Source organism: Salmo salar, chromosome ssa03 (genome assembly GCF_905237065.1).
Source record: "Salmo salar chromosome ssa03, Ssal_v3.1, whole genome shotgun sequence".
Classification (NCBI taxonomy): domain Eukaryota; kingdom Metazoa; phylum Chordata; class Actinopteri; order Salmoniformes; family Salmonidae; genus Salmo; species Salmo salar.
In genome coordinates, this window is record NC_059444.1 from 54334661 (window position 1) to 54351752 (window position 17092).

The 17092-nt window shown below is 44.7% G+C and overlaps 1 protein-coding gene across 1 annotated transcript in view; it reads right to left on the reverse strand.

Annotated features, from left to right (window-relative positions):
- Positions 1–17013, reverse strand: part of prva (Parvalbumin alpha) — a 42559-nt gene extending 25546 nt beyond the window's left edge. The window contains 1 exon segment of the mRNA NM_001173764.1: positions 16842–17013. The gene's annotated coding sequence lies outside the window, so the exon portion shown is untranslated.
- Between the last annotated feature and the right edge of the window lie 79 nt (positions 17014–17092).

Consider the following 17092-nt stretch of genomic DNA (forward strand, 5'->3'; position numbering starts at 1 on the left):
TCTCTCTCCCTGCCAGTACATTGTGTTTTCTTCTGCCTACACAGAGAGGTGGAGTCATAGAGAAGACACATTTCGGCTCACATTATAGGCCTGCCTATATGATGAGGATGGTTCATGACCCTGTTGGTTCCCCTCGGGTCAGTGTGTAGGACGAGGATCACTGTCGTGTTAACATGTAGGATGGGTCCACGTCGCCTAGGGATGAGAGGAGAGGAGAGGAGAGGAGAGGAGAGGAGAGGAGAGGAGAGGAGAGGAGAGGAAAAGAGAAGAGAAGAGAAGAGAAGAGAGGAGAGGAGAGGAGAGGAGAGGAGAGGAGAGGAGAGGAGAGGAGAGGAGAGGAGAGGAGAGGAGAGGAGAGGAGAGGAGAGGAGAGGAGAGGAGAGGAGAGGAGAGGAGAGGAGAGGAGAGGAGAGGAGAGGAGAGACAACTGGTGTGTAGGGTCGGAGGGTTAATTCCAGGGTTGGGGTCAATTCATTCAATTCCAGTCAATTCTAAAAAGTGAACCAAACTCCAATTCAAGTTCAAATGTTCCCTAATTGAAAAGCATTGAAGTTAATTGGAATTTTATTGTACTTCTTGAATTGACTGGAAATTAAATGGAATTAACCCCAACCCTGGTTAATAGAGACGCATAATAACTAATTGAGTCGTAAACTATATTGTGACTCTTTCCACACAATTACAGGTTGGTGAAAGGATATGAGTTATCTTGGAGGTTATACTCACTGGCCAAAAGGCAAGCCAGTGGAGGGACAACAATGCATTTGAGAAGGAGCCTGCTTTTTAAAGACATCACGCTAGAGCAGAGAGCCACGAGAGCTCAGTTCAGTTACTCACATACTAATGTTGCCTGTTTCTCCCGAAGCACTTAGATGCCCACACTTTCACACGAGCTGTCTCTCACTCATAACCTTCCACTGGCTTGCTCTCCCTCACTTTTTTTCATGTCTTCCACTATTTCTCTCTCTATATCTTAGTCTCACAGATATCGGCAGAGGGGTTTGAATGTGAACACAAAGACGGGACTAGTTAATCTGTAGCCAGGCTTGGCTAGAAGCTCTTCTACTAGTGAAAGACACACATGATAAAGACTATCAGACTGAGGGCAAAAATACAAATATTTTGGGGGTTTGTAAGGACATTTGATGCAGCCAAACTTTTTAACCAGTACTTTCTCTATGTCTCGTTCCTCTTATAGAGCATAGGCAGTGGGTAAGTCGACAGAACATAGGCAAGGATCACCTGGGGCCTCATATATCAATTTATCTCAAATACTATTTACGAATGGAATTTAGAATGTTCATACGCATAGAAAAGGTGTGATTATAAAACAATCCAATGAGTGTCATACACACACCGGTAGGAGATCACCATTGATAAATGGCAATCCTTCTCAACCTTAGTGCTCGTGCATGACCTTGGCTGTTTGCATTTCGAAACGCCCCTAAGTAAACAAGGCAATCCCAAGGAATTGACCAGGGTTCAGAACAATGATAATCTATTGAAGTTGGCCACTGTTGTTACCATTCTGCTACCAACCTCGATTTGCTGTTGCCATGATGATAATGGAATCTGCTCAGAATGCCAGCATTGGTTTTTAACCTGAAGTGGCCCTGCCAATAAGCCACCTGAACTAGAATTGGAGGTGACAAGATGAGCGGGGGGAGAGAGAGAGAGAAGGGAGGAAGGGGGAGGCTGGGAGACAGACAGGGGGCATAATTAGGAGAGGTGTGTGAGGGTTGTAAGGTGGCAGCGCCCCGGAGGGAGGAATGGAAGTGAGGGAAGCCTCGGAGGAGAGGAGCTGATAAGCTAAACTGCTTCAGTAACGGCCCAGTGGATGCTGCTCTGAGCAGAGATAGATACGGTGTGATTGAGGTGCCATGCTGCTGGCTTGGCTGAGTTTTCTCCTCATCGCTCTGCTCCTCCAAATGCAACCGGCGCCAAATGAAATGCAAGAGTGCCACCTCCTCTCCTTTACTCTCCTCTCCTCCTCTGCCCCCCTGTATTTCTGTCAATTGTACGTACAAATGGAGTGGAAATCTGTGGAGCTGAGTAGTAGTCTACCTGCCAGACAGGAGGCACCTCACCTGCCCTCTCCCTGTCAAGGGCCTGTTATGCATATGGAATCACCAGTCTCTTCTCGCAGCTAAATGCCTTAGCTAGCTACAGTACATGTTTAATCAGCCCATTTGAAGGACTCTACTTATTCGCTACTCTTTATTAAAGAAATATATATATATATATATTCTCCCTCTCTCTCTCTATGCATCTCTCTCTCTCTCTATGCATCTCTCTCAATCCATTATCATGACTGTATCATTTGGCTCCTGCCCCCTCTGTTCCAGGTGGGTTAGATGTAATAATAACAATGAGGACCAGATGTACCTGGGCAGGGAGTCGCTGGCTTTACATTAAATAACATCAGGGTCGTATTCATTATTGCCAGTGGCGGTTCTAGCTTGTATGGCTACCTGGGCGACCCCCCCCCCCCAAAAAGCACCATTCTGCACTAACTGTAATTTTAATTCAGATGTTTGGAACAACACAAATAAATAATCATAACATTTAAAACTATATAAATATACAAAAATATACAAAAATAAGACTCATGAATATAAAAAATAAGTAACAAAGGCAAATAAAAACAAATTGTAGTATATAAATACAAATAAATAAGAGAATCAAATTATTACACTATTTCCCTATTGCTAACAAAAAGCACAAATCCTATATCATACAAATACACAAATAGAATAACACACTTATAAAGAAGAGAACCTAATAATTACACTATTGCACTTCAAACAAGAAACACACTAACTAAATTGCACAACTAATTGCATTACTAATTGCAGTACTGTACAAAGATAGAGGTGCGCTATTTAATACATTCCCCCACTCCCACTACCTCGAGCTTCCAGTGGGGAGACCTGAGGTCAACCAACCCCCACCCCCCTCCCCCTCCCCTACTTCTGAGTGGGAGACCTTCCCAGGCAGTAGCCTGCCTAGCTCACAAACTAGAATCAGGGTGGCCACTCCGACAAGGTTAATTGACCCACCGTCCCATATGGTGACATTATATAATTGACGTGACGTGCAAATGAGCAATAGAAAAATGATTGCGCAAATGTATTCCGATTTTTTAAATTAATATTATTCTTTTTTTGTGTGTGAGGGCGCCCCGTGCCGCCCACGGCAAGATGCCGCCCTGGGCGGCTGCCAATGTCGCCAATGCCTAAATGCGCCACTGATTATTGCACTTCGTTTTGCAGCGGGCAAACAAGCGTTCCTTATAAGTTCAGGCAGTCCCTTCCCATTACCATCTGTTCTCTTCAGTTTGTTATCGAGTGAATATGACCCTGGTTTTTATGTTACGTCATTTCTGCTTAAGCTTTGTTTTTCTTTACTTGCTTAGTCATCCCCTCTCCCCCACCCCCTCCTCTCTTGGTGGAAGCCAACAAATGTCACCCGACTGAGATGTGTCCTCGTGAACAGTCCCGGGTTTCCTTCCAAGTCATTACTAGATACACTATTTCTGAATGCTCTCTCTCTCTCCGGTCTCTCTTCTCATTTTTTCCAAATGGATAAATGCATCTTCTCTTTTAATAACCCCTGTTTTAAGATGGTCAAACCATGACTCATTTAGCTATTTGATTTGGATTTGTAGGACCCCTGTCGGTATATATAGTACCAGTCAAAATATTGGAACTACTCATTCAAGGGTTTTTATTTATTTTTACTATTTTCTACATTGTACAATAATAGTGAAGACATCAACACTATGGAATAACACACATGGAATCATGTAGTAACCAAAAAAGTATTAAACAAATCAAAATATATTTTAGATTTTAGATTCTTCAAATAGCAACCCTTTGCCTTGATGACAGCTTTGCACACTCTTGGCATTCTCTCAACCAGCTTCACCTGGAATGCTTTTCCAACAGTCTTGAAAGAGTTCCCACATATGCTAAGCACTTGTTGGCTACTTTTCCTTCACTTTGCAGTCCAACTCATCCCAAACCATCTCAATTGGGTTGAGGTCGGGTGACTGTTGAGGCCAGGTCATCTGATGCAGCACTCCATCACTCTCCTTCTTGGTCAAATAGCCCTTAGACAACCTGGAGGTGTGTTGGATCATTGTCCTGTTGAAAAACAAATGATAGTCCCACTAAATGCAAACCAGAGGGGATGGTGTATCGCTGCAGAACGCTGTGGTAGCCATGCTGGTTAAGTGTGCCTTGAATTCTAAATAAACCACAGACAGTGTCTCCAGCAAAGCACCCCCACACCATCACACCGCCTCCCCCATGCTTCATGGTGGGAACCACACATGCGGAGATGATCCGTTCACCTACTCTGCATCTCACAAAGACACGGCAGTTGGAACCAAAAATCTCAAATTTGGACTCATCAGACCAAAGGACAGATTTCCATCGGTCTAATGTCCATTGCTTGTGTGTCTTGGCCCAAGCAAGTCTCTTCTTCTATTTGGTGTCCTTTAGTAGTGGTTTCTTTGCAGGAATTTGACCATGAAGCCTGATTCATGCAGTCTCCTCTGAACAGTTGATGTTGAGATGTGTCTGTTTCCTAAACTCTGTGAAGCATTTATTTGGGCTACAATTTCTGTGGCTGGTAACTCTAATGAACTTATCCTCTGCAGCAGAGGTAACTTTGGTTCTTCTTTTCCTGTGGCAGTCCACATGAGAGCCAGTTTCATCATAGCGCTTGATGGTTTTTGTGACTGCACTTGAAGAAACTTTCAAAGTTCTTGACATTTTCCGCAGTGACTGACCTTCATGTCTTAAAGTAATGATGGACTGTTGTTTCTCTTTGCTTATTTGAGCTGTTCTTGCCATAATATGGACTTGGTCTTTACCAAATAGGGTTATATTTTGTACACCACCCCTACATTGTTACAACACAACTGATTGACTCAAACGCATTAAGAAGGAAAGAAATTCCACAATGTACTTTTAACAAGACACACCTGTTAATTGAAATGCATTCCAGGTGACTACCTCATGAAGCTGGTTGAGAGAATGCCAAGAGTGTGCAAAGCTGTCATAAAGGCAAAGGGTGGGGCTACTTTGAAGAATCTCAAATATAAAATATATTTTGATTTGTTTAACACTTTTTTGGTTACTACATGATTTCATATGTGCTATTTCATAGTTTTGATGTCCACCATAATTCTATAATGTAGAAAATAGTAAAAATAAAGAAAAACCCTGGACTGAGTAGGTGTGTCCAAACCTTTGACTGGTACTGCATATAAATTGGCCTTTATTGCTATAGCCTATAGAAATGTATTGAATAACCAATTTATAAATGGCAAAACAGGCAGTCCAAAAATAAATCATAAGGTTTTTAAGTATCTGTCCTATATCTCGGTGATATAAGAAAGCTCAGGAATTATTTATTATTATTTTTTGACACATATATTTAACATATTTGCACAAAACGACTTATGTACTTCTGTATTCTTTTTAACCAGTACCGGGTTACCTTCAGAACAGTCCCGTGAGATCATAGTTGGTTGTTAGCCCAAACTGTTCAGGCGCAACAGACAGAAGTTGGCACATTGGCGGTACCGACTTCAGACGAGTCCCATGAGACGAGTCCCATTTTTGTGAGAGGATCGATTTTCGGGATGTCTCCTGGTCTGACAAACAAAGCTGTAGCTCTGCCACTTTCCACCGTAGTTGTGGAAGGCTGACATCGGCGGATGTGGTGGATTGAGACGCAGCCCATACAAAACAGATATCTCTAGCTTAAACAGACGGATTTTGGTGGGGATTTTTTTATTAGGTTAATTAGTCAACTCAACTTTTAAGAGCCGGTATTTCCAATAACACTCAAGACCATTCCATCACTGTCATGCAGTGCTTGACTTGGACTGAAACAGGTTCCGGTATTCATTTTGGGTGCCGATATTGTTTATATTTAGGTGCTCCTGTGATGTTATTCCACTGCTACTTCATCTGATTTGATGGGGCTTGATTTGCCTTTATTGGTAATGACATCATGACATGTGATCTCCCATATAAACATACATATTCTGTGATTGTGGGGAAAAAGTTGAAGTCTACAATAATCCACTGGCAGTGAAGGGTTTATGGACAGTCAGTAGTGCTCTTCCTCTCTCCACAGAGCCTAACACCCAACATATGTGACAAGTCTCGTCTCAGCAGGGGGGCAGGAGTACTCTGAACAACTCTGAACTGAGCGTCAATTCACCAGACGGGAACAACTCCCCAAAAAATGGGCTCATCGTAATAGCTGCAATGGAACGGATGGAAAGGTATCAAACACATGTCCATGTTTTTGATACCGTTCCATTTATTCCATTCCAACCATTACAATGAGGCCCTCCTCCTATTTATTCACCCACCAGCGTCCTCTGGTTCAAATTGGCTCCCCCTCCGAATATGCTAAGAGCGTTTGATTGAGTCTCGAGTGACAACTGCCAGATGGGCATGGATGGGAAATGCTCTTTCGGTATTGAACCCCTTCTGTACCTTCATGGACAATATGCATGTGACTGCATTCCACTAGTAAATGTTAGATTGTCGTGATATTTACAGATAGCTATTCACACCAAAAAAGTGTCCTATAGGTGCACTACTAAGGGTACTATCTGCAAGGACAACAACCACAGTCCCTTTCAAGCATGAGTGCCTTACACGGTGTGATGTAAGGGCTTATTTTTTTCCCTGAACTATAAAGCTCTACTGTTCACCCCAATTTTCCCTTTGTGTGTAGAGAAAGACACTAAATCAAGTGAGACAGATGTTGTCGCCCCCAATGCTGTGTGTTTGTGTTTGTGTTTGTGATTGAGCATGTGCTTGTGTGTGTGTGTGTGTGTGTGTGTGTGTGTGTGTGTGTGTGTGTGTGTGTGTGTGTGTGTGTGTGTGTGTGTGTGTGTGTGTGTGTGTGTGTGTGTGTGTGTGTGTGTGTGTGTGTGTGTGTGTGTGTGTGTGTGTGTGTGTGTGTGTGTGTGTGGTGTGAGAGAGAGAGAGAGAGAGAGCAGTTTCCACAGGGGCAGGCCACTGTAGTGAACAAAGGAGGCTAAAAGAGGTCATGGTGGTGTCAGGAGAGTGTGTGTGTGTGTGTGTGTGTGTGTGTGTGTGTGTGTGTGTGTGTGTGTGTGTGTGTGTGTGTGTGTGTGTGTGTGTGTGTGTGTGTGTGTGTGTGTGTGTGTGTGTGTGTGTGTGTGTCTAAGTGTGCGTGTGTATGTCTATGTGTATGAAGGGGATTCCTGTTTCCTTTAGTATAGTGTGAGTGGCAGCCAGGCCTGTCCAGGATGAGTCTGATGGGTTTTGATGGCCGCTGAGGCTTGAGTCACACAGCCCTGTGTGCGGAGTAGAGGGTGACAGAGGATCCTGGGGGGAGGCGTGAGAGAGAAAGAGAGAGAAAGTGACTATGGGAAGGGGCTGGATATCAGGGTCCTGTGTATCACTTAGCCAACTAGCATGGTGCTGAGGCTGAGGATTCATACATCCGCAGAACAGTGCCTGTCCATCCTGATGCATCCTTCATCTTCCTTTATTTTCTTGTCTTTTATCCCTTGCTCCTCTGGCTCCTCTCCTCTGTCTCTGGTTTGCATTTTCCTTTTCTTATCCGTTTCTTTCTTTCTTTCTTCCTTTCTTTCTTTCTTTCTTTCTTCCTCGCATGCCCTCCAGCACCTCCCTTTCGACGGTCCACCTCCTTCTTCTTCCCATTTTCTCTTGCTCTTTTATTCTCTGTTTCTCTCATTTCTTCTCCTCTCAGCTTGTTGTCTGCATCAGGCTGGTCTAAGCCTCTCTATTGTGCTGGATCCTTTCTTTCTCTTCCTGAGACAGATTCACTTCTATTCCCCATTCTCCTCATGCTCTAGGCTTACGGTACCAAAAAACTAAAGCGCAACACAATTTGTATTCTGTGCTAGTCTTTGATAGAGGGGGGGGGGGGTAGAAGAGGGATGAAGGAAGAGGGAGACAAGGTTTAAAGTCACAGTCGTGGGCTGCTTAAAATTGTTGAACATACAATTTGTTTGGGCTTTACATTGTCAGCACATTCTCTGTTTGTCTGAGATTTAACCCATGGTTCTGCAGGCTGCGAACACAAAAGCCCAAAACCCTATAATTGTGTTGTTATCGTAATAACTCGTAATTCAGTCTTCCGCTTGTAAGGCTCTCAAAATCGTAATTCCGGGATTATCGGCAAATAAGTAGCACATTACATAAGTGGCCTATCCGTCAGAACTTTGACATGACATCACGTCACTTAAATATGTTTTGTTGTGTGTGGTTGTTTGCATCAGACGGAATATAAACCAAATATTGAGTATGTGTTCATGTATTTGCATTAGCTCTTGATGTGTTTCCACGTGCAGTGTGGGTGACTGGGTGGGTGACCACCATCCACGCAGAACTGCACATTCCTCTGCTCATGTTTTTTACTGAGTGTGTGAGTGAGTCAGGGTGTGTGCGCACGTGTGTCCGTGTGTGTGTGTTTCGGTGTAGATTGTCGGAGTGTGTCTGTGTATTCAGAGAGAGAAGCTGAAGCCCCTGTCCCATTGGCAGTGGCTTGCCTTGTCAGCAGTAGTGGCAGCAGAAACTCTGCCGCCTGACAGCGCCTCTTGTCTTGCAGAAGTGTGTGTTTGTGCATGTGTGTGTGTGTGTGTGTGTGTGTGCACGCTCGGCTATATAAACCCTCCATTGACCTTGCACCATAAAAGCCAGTCCAGCACTGGGCTTCCGCTACTCCTCTACTGCTCTCCTCTCTTACTCTGACACAGTCTTCACACTCTGCTGGTGGGAGCCGGGGCCGAGCCTGGGGCAAGCTGAGTTGAGTGTGTCCAGCTAGCGCTCTCACAGCTCCACACAGAAAAGAGGGAGGGAGGAGGAGAGAGATGGAGAGGAAAGAGGGAGAAGGGGATGCACACATTCATGGTTCTACAAAGGAACGATATGTGCTGTCATTCATAAAGATAGAAAATAGAGAGAGATTAACACAATCTAAAAGAGCTAAAGGGGCTGTTGGCAACTGGGCACAGACACACACACACAAAATCACACACAATCACACACACACACAATCAAACCATCTGTGTTTGTGTGTGTGTGTGTGTGTGTGCATACGTGCATACGTGCGTGTGAATCTACAGTACTACAGAATCATGACCAAAGCCCATTCACTGATAAGGCTTCAACCTAACACTCCCAAATAGAGAATGACATTCAAGTAAATGAAGCTCATCAGTGTAATACGTGATTATCAGAGACGTTTAGCGCTGGCTATACTGCAGGCCCCTTGCTCACACTGACATAACGATTGCATCCAAAATGGCACCCTATTTGCTAGATAGTGCACTACTTCTGACCAGGGCCCATAGGGCTCTATTAAAAAGCAGTGCACTATGTAGGGACATAGAGGATTTTCGGACACAGGCGGGATTGCATGTTTTCTGCATTCAGATGATCTCTACGATGATCAGGGGCCAGTCCGGAATGCTCCCAGCTCCCGTCTAAAATATAATAGCAGGCCGGCAATGGGAGAGAGGAGGCGAGGAAAATGTCCATCATCCTCTCCGCTCATTTTCAGGAACGTATGATAATATGACAGCTGATGTGGAATATGATGTATATTGGTCACCACGAATGCTATTCCAAGTCCTGCTTATCTTTTGTATCACACTGATAATGCAATGACATCTGGTCATCGTAGTCATTGCTAGGAATAGAATAGAACACGTCGGAACGGAATAGAATAGAGTTTGGTAACTTCTGCACTTCTGCACCCACTAAGTTGTCCTTTCTTGGCATCTATTCTCTATGCAGGGAGTAGAGAACAGTAGTTCTAAGATTGAACTGTTCAGCCAGGGACCAGGCAGCAGTCTTCCGTAAGGGACTAATTGTGTAGCCGGTAAGTGGCAGGTTCATGAGAAACCTGAGGAGGAGACGGAGCAGAAGTTTGAGACCTCATATAGGGAATGCAGCAGTATCTCCATCTACTCATCCACTTGTCTGTGAAACAGTGTCCCCTGTCTCACTTAGATGAACTGTGGTGCAGAGGGATGCTGTTTTAAGGTCACAGAGCAGGAGTACACTTTTGCAAATGATGTTGGGTAAGAAGCGTCATTTCTTGTGATGTGTGTGTGTGTGTGTGTGTGTGTGTGTGTGTGTGTGTGTGTGTGTGTGTGTGTGTGTGTGTGTGTGTGTGTGTGTGTGTGTGTGTGTGTGTGTGTGTGTGTGTGTGTGTGTGTGTGTGTGTGTGTACATGTATGTCTATATATCATCCACATCCACTGACTCTCCCAAAAGAGTAAGGACTTTTAAGTCACACCGCATCAAAATAGGTCACCATGTTACATTATCATCCCATTTACTTCACCAAAAACTCCCTCCCTCCGTGACCCATAAAAATAAAAATCTCAAACCACTTTCGTCTCCTCTGCCTCTTCCCAGATGACTTCCATCCATCCCATCACACTAATGATCTCATTTAGGAGTTTGTGGAGGTTTTAATTGCTAGGCCTGACTCCTGCAGCGCTGCGGTGACCTCTGTGTCACTACTAAAGTTAGATTCGCTCTCAGCGACCTCTGTTGCTCGGGCGGTTTAAAAATACATTGGCCTTAAAAAAATACATGGCCAAATCTCTAAAATAGATCGACTGAACTTTGGCACAAAGTGGGAAGTGTCCCCTTTTAACACCTTTGGATAGGGAGAGCGCTGGTGATAGAAAGTAAGAAAACGCGAGGCAGTAAAAGAGTGAGTAAGAGAGGAAGAGAGAGAGAGAGAGAGAGAGAGCGTAAAAGAAGATACAAGAAAGTGAGTGTATTGCAGGTGTGGTGGCAATTACATCAGCACCTGGCATCTGGTCAGGTGCAGCACCATTCAACAACAGAAAAACCCCTCATCCATCAAAACAATACGACAGTTTCCCCCTCCACATATTAATACACTTACTGCAAGATAACACAGGTAGTTTGTAAAACTAGAATGTCTGAAATCTAGATGCAAATGTAGACGGAACAACAGCTGATGTTCCAGCACCATGCATCATTAGCTTAGCCTGGGAGCCAGTCTGTTTCTGCTCTCTTGCCAACTCCTTATGGAATGCTAATGGAGTAGGGAAAAGCACAAACAGATCTGGGACCAGGCTACACCACAGTCATAATTCTCTATTAGCAGGTGACTCAAAGTTATGGCTCCCTTCCAGCTTCTGGCTTCCAACTTCCAGCCCTGTAATGCCACTTGGTCCCACATGTGCTTTCATCTGATCAGTAACACACACACACACATACACTGCATACATACACACACACATACACACAGTCTTGTATAACTAACCTTGTTGGGACACACATTCAGTCCCATTCAAAATCCTGTTTTTTCTAACCCCTAACCATAAACATAACCCTAACCCTTACCCTAACCCTAACCCTAACCTTAACCCCAAAGCATTATCGGCATTATGAGTTGGAGGATGATGTCTAAGTGCATTTTGTTGGCCAAAGTTCAAGAGATGAATGCATTGCATTGGTGACCTGACCGTGGGAGTTTATGTAGGTGGGGATGGAGATGGTATTGCCCTATTCTGCTGAGCAATGGAAAAACTAAAACGTCCTCTTCCGGAACGGTGTGTGTGACCTCTCGCTATGTGTGCATCTAGGTGAATGGGTTTATAAGTGTGTGTGTGTGTGTGTGTGTGTGTGTGTGTGTGTGTGTGTGTGTGTGTGTGTGTGTGTGTGTGTGTGTGTGTGTGCGCGTGTGTATGTGTGTGTGCAAGAGTGTGTCTCAACACAGTAATGAATTGTCATGAGTGTCAACCAAATTGGGATCAATCCCCACGATGCTGACAGGCAGGCAGGCAACACCTTCTGAGTTTCCCACTCCTTACAGCAGTGGAGGCTCCTCAAAGGAGGAAGAGGAGAACCATCCTACCCAGTGATTTTTTAAATCCTTTTTAGATCAATCTCTACTAAATATATTCAAATGTCACCAAATCATTTATTAAAACACACTTTTTTTGCAATGAAGGTCTACAGTAGCCTCAACAACACTGTAGGGTAGCTCCATGGTGTAGCCGGAGGACAGCTAGCTTCCGTCCTCCTCTGGGTACATTGACTTCAATACAAAACCAACTGTAGGAGGTTCATGGTTCTCACCCCCTTCCATAGACTTACACAGTAAATATGACAACTTCCGGAGGACGCTCTTACAGCATGAACTGACATGTTGCCCACCCAATCAAAGGATCAGAGAATGAATCTAGTACTGAAAGCATAAGCTACAGCTAGCTAGCACTGCAGTGCATAAAATGTGGTGAGTACTTGACTTAAAGAGAGAGAAAGACAATAGTTGAACAGTTTTGAACAAATTGATTTATTCCAAAATGAAGGACAAGCAAGATAGAGATAGAGAGAAAGGGATTTCATAATTAAAAAAAAAATCTGTTTCATTTACTTAGCGAGCAAGTGCAGCTAGCTAGTTTAGCCTACTCAAATACCCTGCTCAAACAGAGGGATGCTATTTTAGCTAGCTGGCTATGAATTTCCAACACAACACTGGAACTCTTCCATGTCAAAGTGAGCTGCTTACTGACTCTACACTGTAACGTTACTGCATGATTGTAGCGGGTTTACTAACACATTAGTTCTATTAGCTATGTTGACTATGATGTTACTTTAGCTAATATGGTGACATCGATGCAAGCTGTGTGTAGAGGTTATGATATGGTTTGGCTTGAAATGCTTTTTTCACCTGGTCACATACAGCTGATGTGCTGTGCATTGAAGTCCACAAACAAAGGGAAAAGGTGAGAGGAGGAGAGCTCATGGATGCAAGAAGGAATACAACGTGGCTGCTATGAAAGTGAACTGTGTTTACGCGTGATCAGGGGTGTATTCATTCTGCTGATTCTGTTGAAAAAAAAAAGTTTCTTAAACGGAAGCAAACGTTTGCAACTGTTGGACTAAGGATTACACCCTAGATCAGCGAGATGCAGGCAAGAACGTGCAAGGCGGTATTGAATGTGTCACTGTCTGTCCATGTGTCACTGTCTGTCGCCTCAAATTTTTCTCTCCACCTGTGTGCACCTACATTGTAAACTTTCATTCATAGGCTAGGTTGTACCATCCTCATGATGGGTATAGGGAAAATTTGAGTATTATGTATTAGCCTAAACCTATCAATGTTATATTGAGCTGAGTGAATGGAATACGAACGACAGTCATCCAATATGCTATAATAGAAATAAAGCCATGCTCATAAAAAAAGACCCTTCCTTATCTTAAACGGCACCGACCGCCACTGCCTTACAGTATAACTACAGCCTGCCACTTCAGCAAAGAGAGAGGAAAATGCTCTCTTCTTTCTCTTCCCCCCATTTATTCTCCTCTTTATAATGATGGCGATCTGTTTTTTAATTAACGCTCTGCACCGGAGGTCGATTAAGTCTGTGTTAATTGCATGTTTTTAATGTCAAAATCTATCAGCGCAAATTGCGAATAGCTTTGTTTAAATTCATTCAATTTCATTTATCAGAAATGTACATAATGGGGGATGGCTACTTGCAAGTAGCCTTTTAAGTGGGGGAAGCTACATATTATAGTTACATCCCTGTACACTCTTAGAAAAAGAAAACTGAAAAGGATTCTTTGCCTGTCCCCATAGGAGAACCCTTCGAAGAACCCTTTCCACAGAGGGTTCTACATGGATCCCAAAAGGGTTCTACCTGGAACCAAAAAGGGTTCTAACTGGAACCAAAAAGGATTGTCCAATAGGGACGGCCGAAGAACCCTTTTGGAATCCTTTTTTCTAAGAGTGTAGTTGTGGGTGTGCGCGCCTGTGAGGTCGTTTTTGAATTGCGAGTGATGCCTTTCGGACAGTAGAATGCAGCTGTGCTTTAGTTTCATACAGTTCAGTTTTGAGGGTGCCCACGTAAAAATTCAAACATGCACTCTGGATCCGTCCGCACACAATTAGCTGGTCCTATCTAACATCTACCAACCTCTCACCTACACAATCCCACACAACAAATTTCTCTTCTTCCAAGTAATCATGGCATTCTCCTATTCTTTCACCCACTGGCACCCAGCTAGCTACCCACTCACTCAAACTCACTCAAACATACGTGCGCTGCACACGCAGAAAGGCACCCACACACGTCTATGTGGAATTGTAGAAAATATATAGATAATAAGTAGATCTGCAGTTTGATGTATGTGGGGCTGCTAAACTGGTACTGGTACACTGGTACTAGCAGGCTAGATTGATCATCTCTGTTGGATTGGTACTCTAATCCCATCCATGTTCCATGATGTCATTAATCTGCCCGTGCCTGAGTCAGAGACAGGGATCGGGGATGAGATATGCTTCATTAACTGCGGTGCTACATTGCGCTGAAGAGGCCTGCTCTGGTCTGGGCTGGTCTGGTTTGTTTGCAGACACACACACACACACACACACACACACACACACACACACACACACACACACACACACACACACACACACACACACACACACACACACACACACACACACACACACACACACACACACACACACACACACACACACACACACACACACACACACACACACACACAATAACATGCTTGAATTACTCCACTATTTTAGACAGGGTTTGTGGAGAGACGCCTCAAGAAGAAGGACGATGAAAGTCACTCTAACACACACTGCAGCGGCAAACTAAACCAGAGGCAGAACCCTTGAACACATAGCTGCCACCAAGCAGAAGGTGTACCACACAAGAACTCAGTTACCCACACTTACACAACCCTGAAATCTCCCCAGAGTCCCACCCTTCCACCACGCTCCCGTGCACATCCCCATCACTCCTGTCCTGTGCTGTACTGGGTATCCCAGCAGATCCCAGCTGCCACAAATGCGACAGACACTTTGGCTGTATATTTCACAAGGTTGTATTTCACACTCCAAAGAGCCACTCGCCTCTAAGTCAGTGAATCCTTAGAAATTCACGAGATGATATAGACTAGAGTCATGCATCACACCCCTCACATTCACTTCTAATGAAAGAGGACTGATGGGGTGTGAGATACTATATGTAGTGAAAAAGAGATGGAGGATGGATGGAGCAGGGGAAAGAAGTATCTTTCTACACACTGGGCACCGACGTCAATTCAACCTCTATTCCAGGTCTTTTTTGTGAATGGGATTTTACGGAGAGGCAGAGCTGTCGCTGCTTCCTGCTTCCTGCAGCTGCACAGCTGATACATCAACATTTTCTTGACATTCTCTCTATTCTCTCTCTCTCCATCCCTCTCTCTTACGATCCTTCTCTCGCTCCCTTTCTGCATTTCTGCCTGCTGCATACATCAAACTGTTGTCTCTTTCTCTATTCTCAGACAGTTTCCTCAAGACCCACCATGTCCATCTACACATTTCTATCTATATTCCTCTCTTTTCACAAGAGTGCACTGTATTACCGCCTAGCTCTCCACACATCTCTTTCTCGTTCCATCACTACCTTTCTCTCTCTCCCGCTCTCTCTCTCTCTCAACCCTCCTCCTGTTTTTCTCCTGCCATCTCATTATAACCCTCATTCCCTCTATATGTCAGTTCATTTTTTCTCTCTTCTCTCTCTCACACTCTTTTTCTCTCTCTCCCTCTCCCGGTCTCTCTCTCTCTCTCCTCTCTGTCCCATGAACTCCTGTGTGGTTGCTGAAGTTCTCCCCGTCGCTCTATCCCTCTCTCTCCATCCCTCTCTCTCCATCCCTCTCTCTCCATCCCTCTCTCCCTCCCATATGTACTTCAGGTTGCCTGTACTTTGCCGCACCCAACGACAGTTTCCCAGAAATGTAAACGTCACTCTTACAGGCTGCTATTTGCATGCCAGGAGTGCAGCCCCTGTTTCTACAGATGTTATCAAAGGGGAGCAAGCTGGAGTGAGAGATGAGGCAATCAGGGAGTAGGGGAGAAGGGGAAAGGAGGGGGAGGGAGGAGTTGAGGAGGGAAAGTGTCCCAAAGTCTGTCGCAAAGTCACAGCGATCGTCTCTGTATCTATAGCCTGCATTATGACAAGCGTACCAACCCGCACCGGCGACATCACTAATTATTTTCATTTGGACCCCCCCTTCCTCAATACATTACATCTTGTATTAAAGTGTACACGCCTACTCAGCCCATCTCTCTCTCTCTCTCTCTCTGTTAGTCTGCATGGTGTGTGCTGCTGGAGCAGCCGCTCAAGCACAGCATTAGCACCAGACCCACAGAAGAGCTTTCTAATAGACTTTCTATTCCCTTCCTCTCTCCCGCTTTCCCTCCTTCCCTCTCACCCTCTCTCAATCTCATTCTCTAATACAGTACACACACACATTGAAGCAAACACACACCGCTCGGGGACCAATCGGAGTCCGCGGAGTTCAGCTCTTATTTGTGAATGGGATTTTACGGAGAGGCAGAGCTGCCGTTGCTTTCTGCAGCAGCACAGCTGATACACCAACATTTTCATGACATTCTCTCTATCCCTCTCCATCCCTCTCTCCCTTTCTGCAATTCTGCCCGCTGCATGCATCAAACTGTTCTCTCTTTCTCTGTTCTCAGACAGTTTCCTCAAGACACCTAATTTCAATCTAAACATCTCTTTCTATATATTCCTCTCTTCTCACAAGTAACAGTGCACTGCATTACCGCCCCTCCTCTCCACTCCTCTCTCCCTCTTCTTTTTCCACTTCATCTCTTCTCATTCTGGTTCTCCCCACTCCCTCTCTCTTTCTTTCCCTCATCCTGTCTGCCTCCAGCATCAGTGATAGTTGAGGGAAGCAGAGCCCCTCTCTCCTCTCCTCTCATCTTCCCTTATTTCTTACCTTTGTGAGAGTCTGTGTCCCGGGTGGTGCTGGAGCTTCAGCGGGATCGTCGGACAGTCAGGCGGACAGGCAGACGGACAGACAGACGGACCAGGAGCCTGGGAACCTTCTGTGAGCCAAAGAGAGAAGGAGAGAGAAAAAAGAGGGAGCGAGAGAGAGAAAAAGGTAGAAAGAGAAAGAGAGCGGGCGGTGCTGCTGAAGAGGGAGAGGGAGCGCTGAGTGGCTGGAGGTGAGATGAAGGGGAGAGAGAG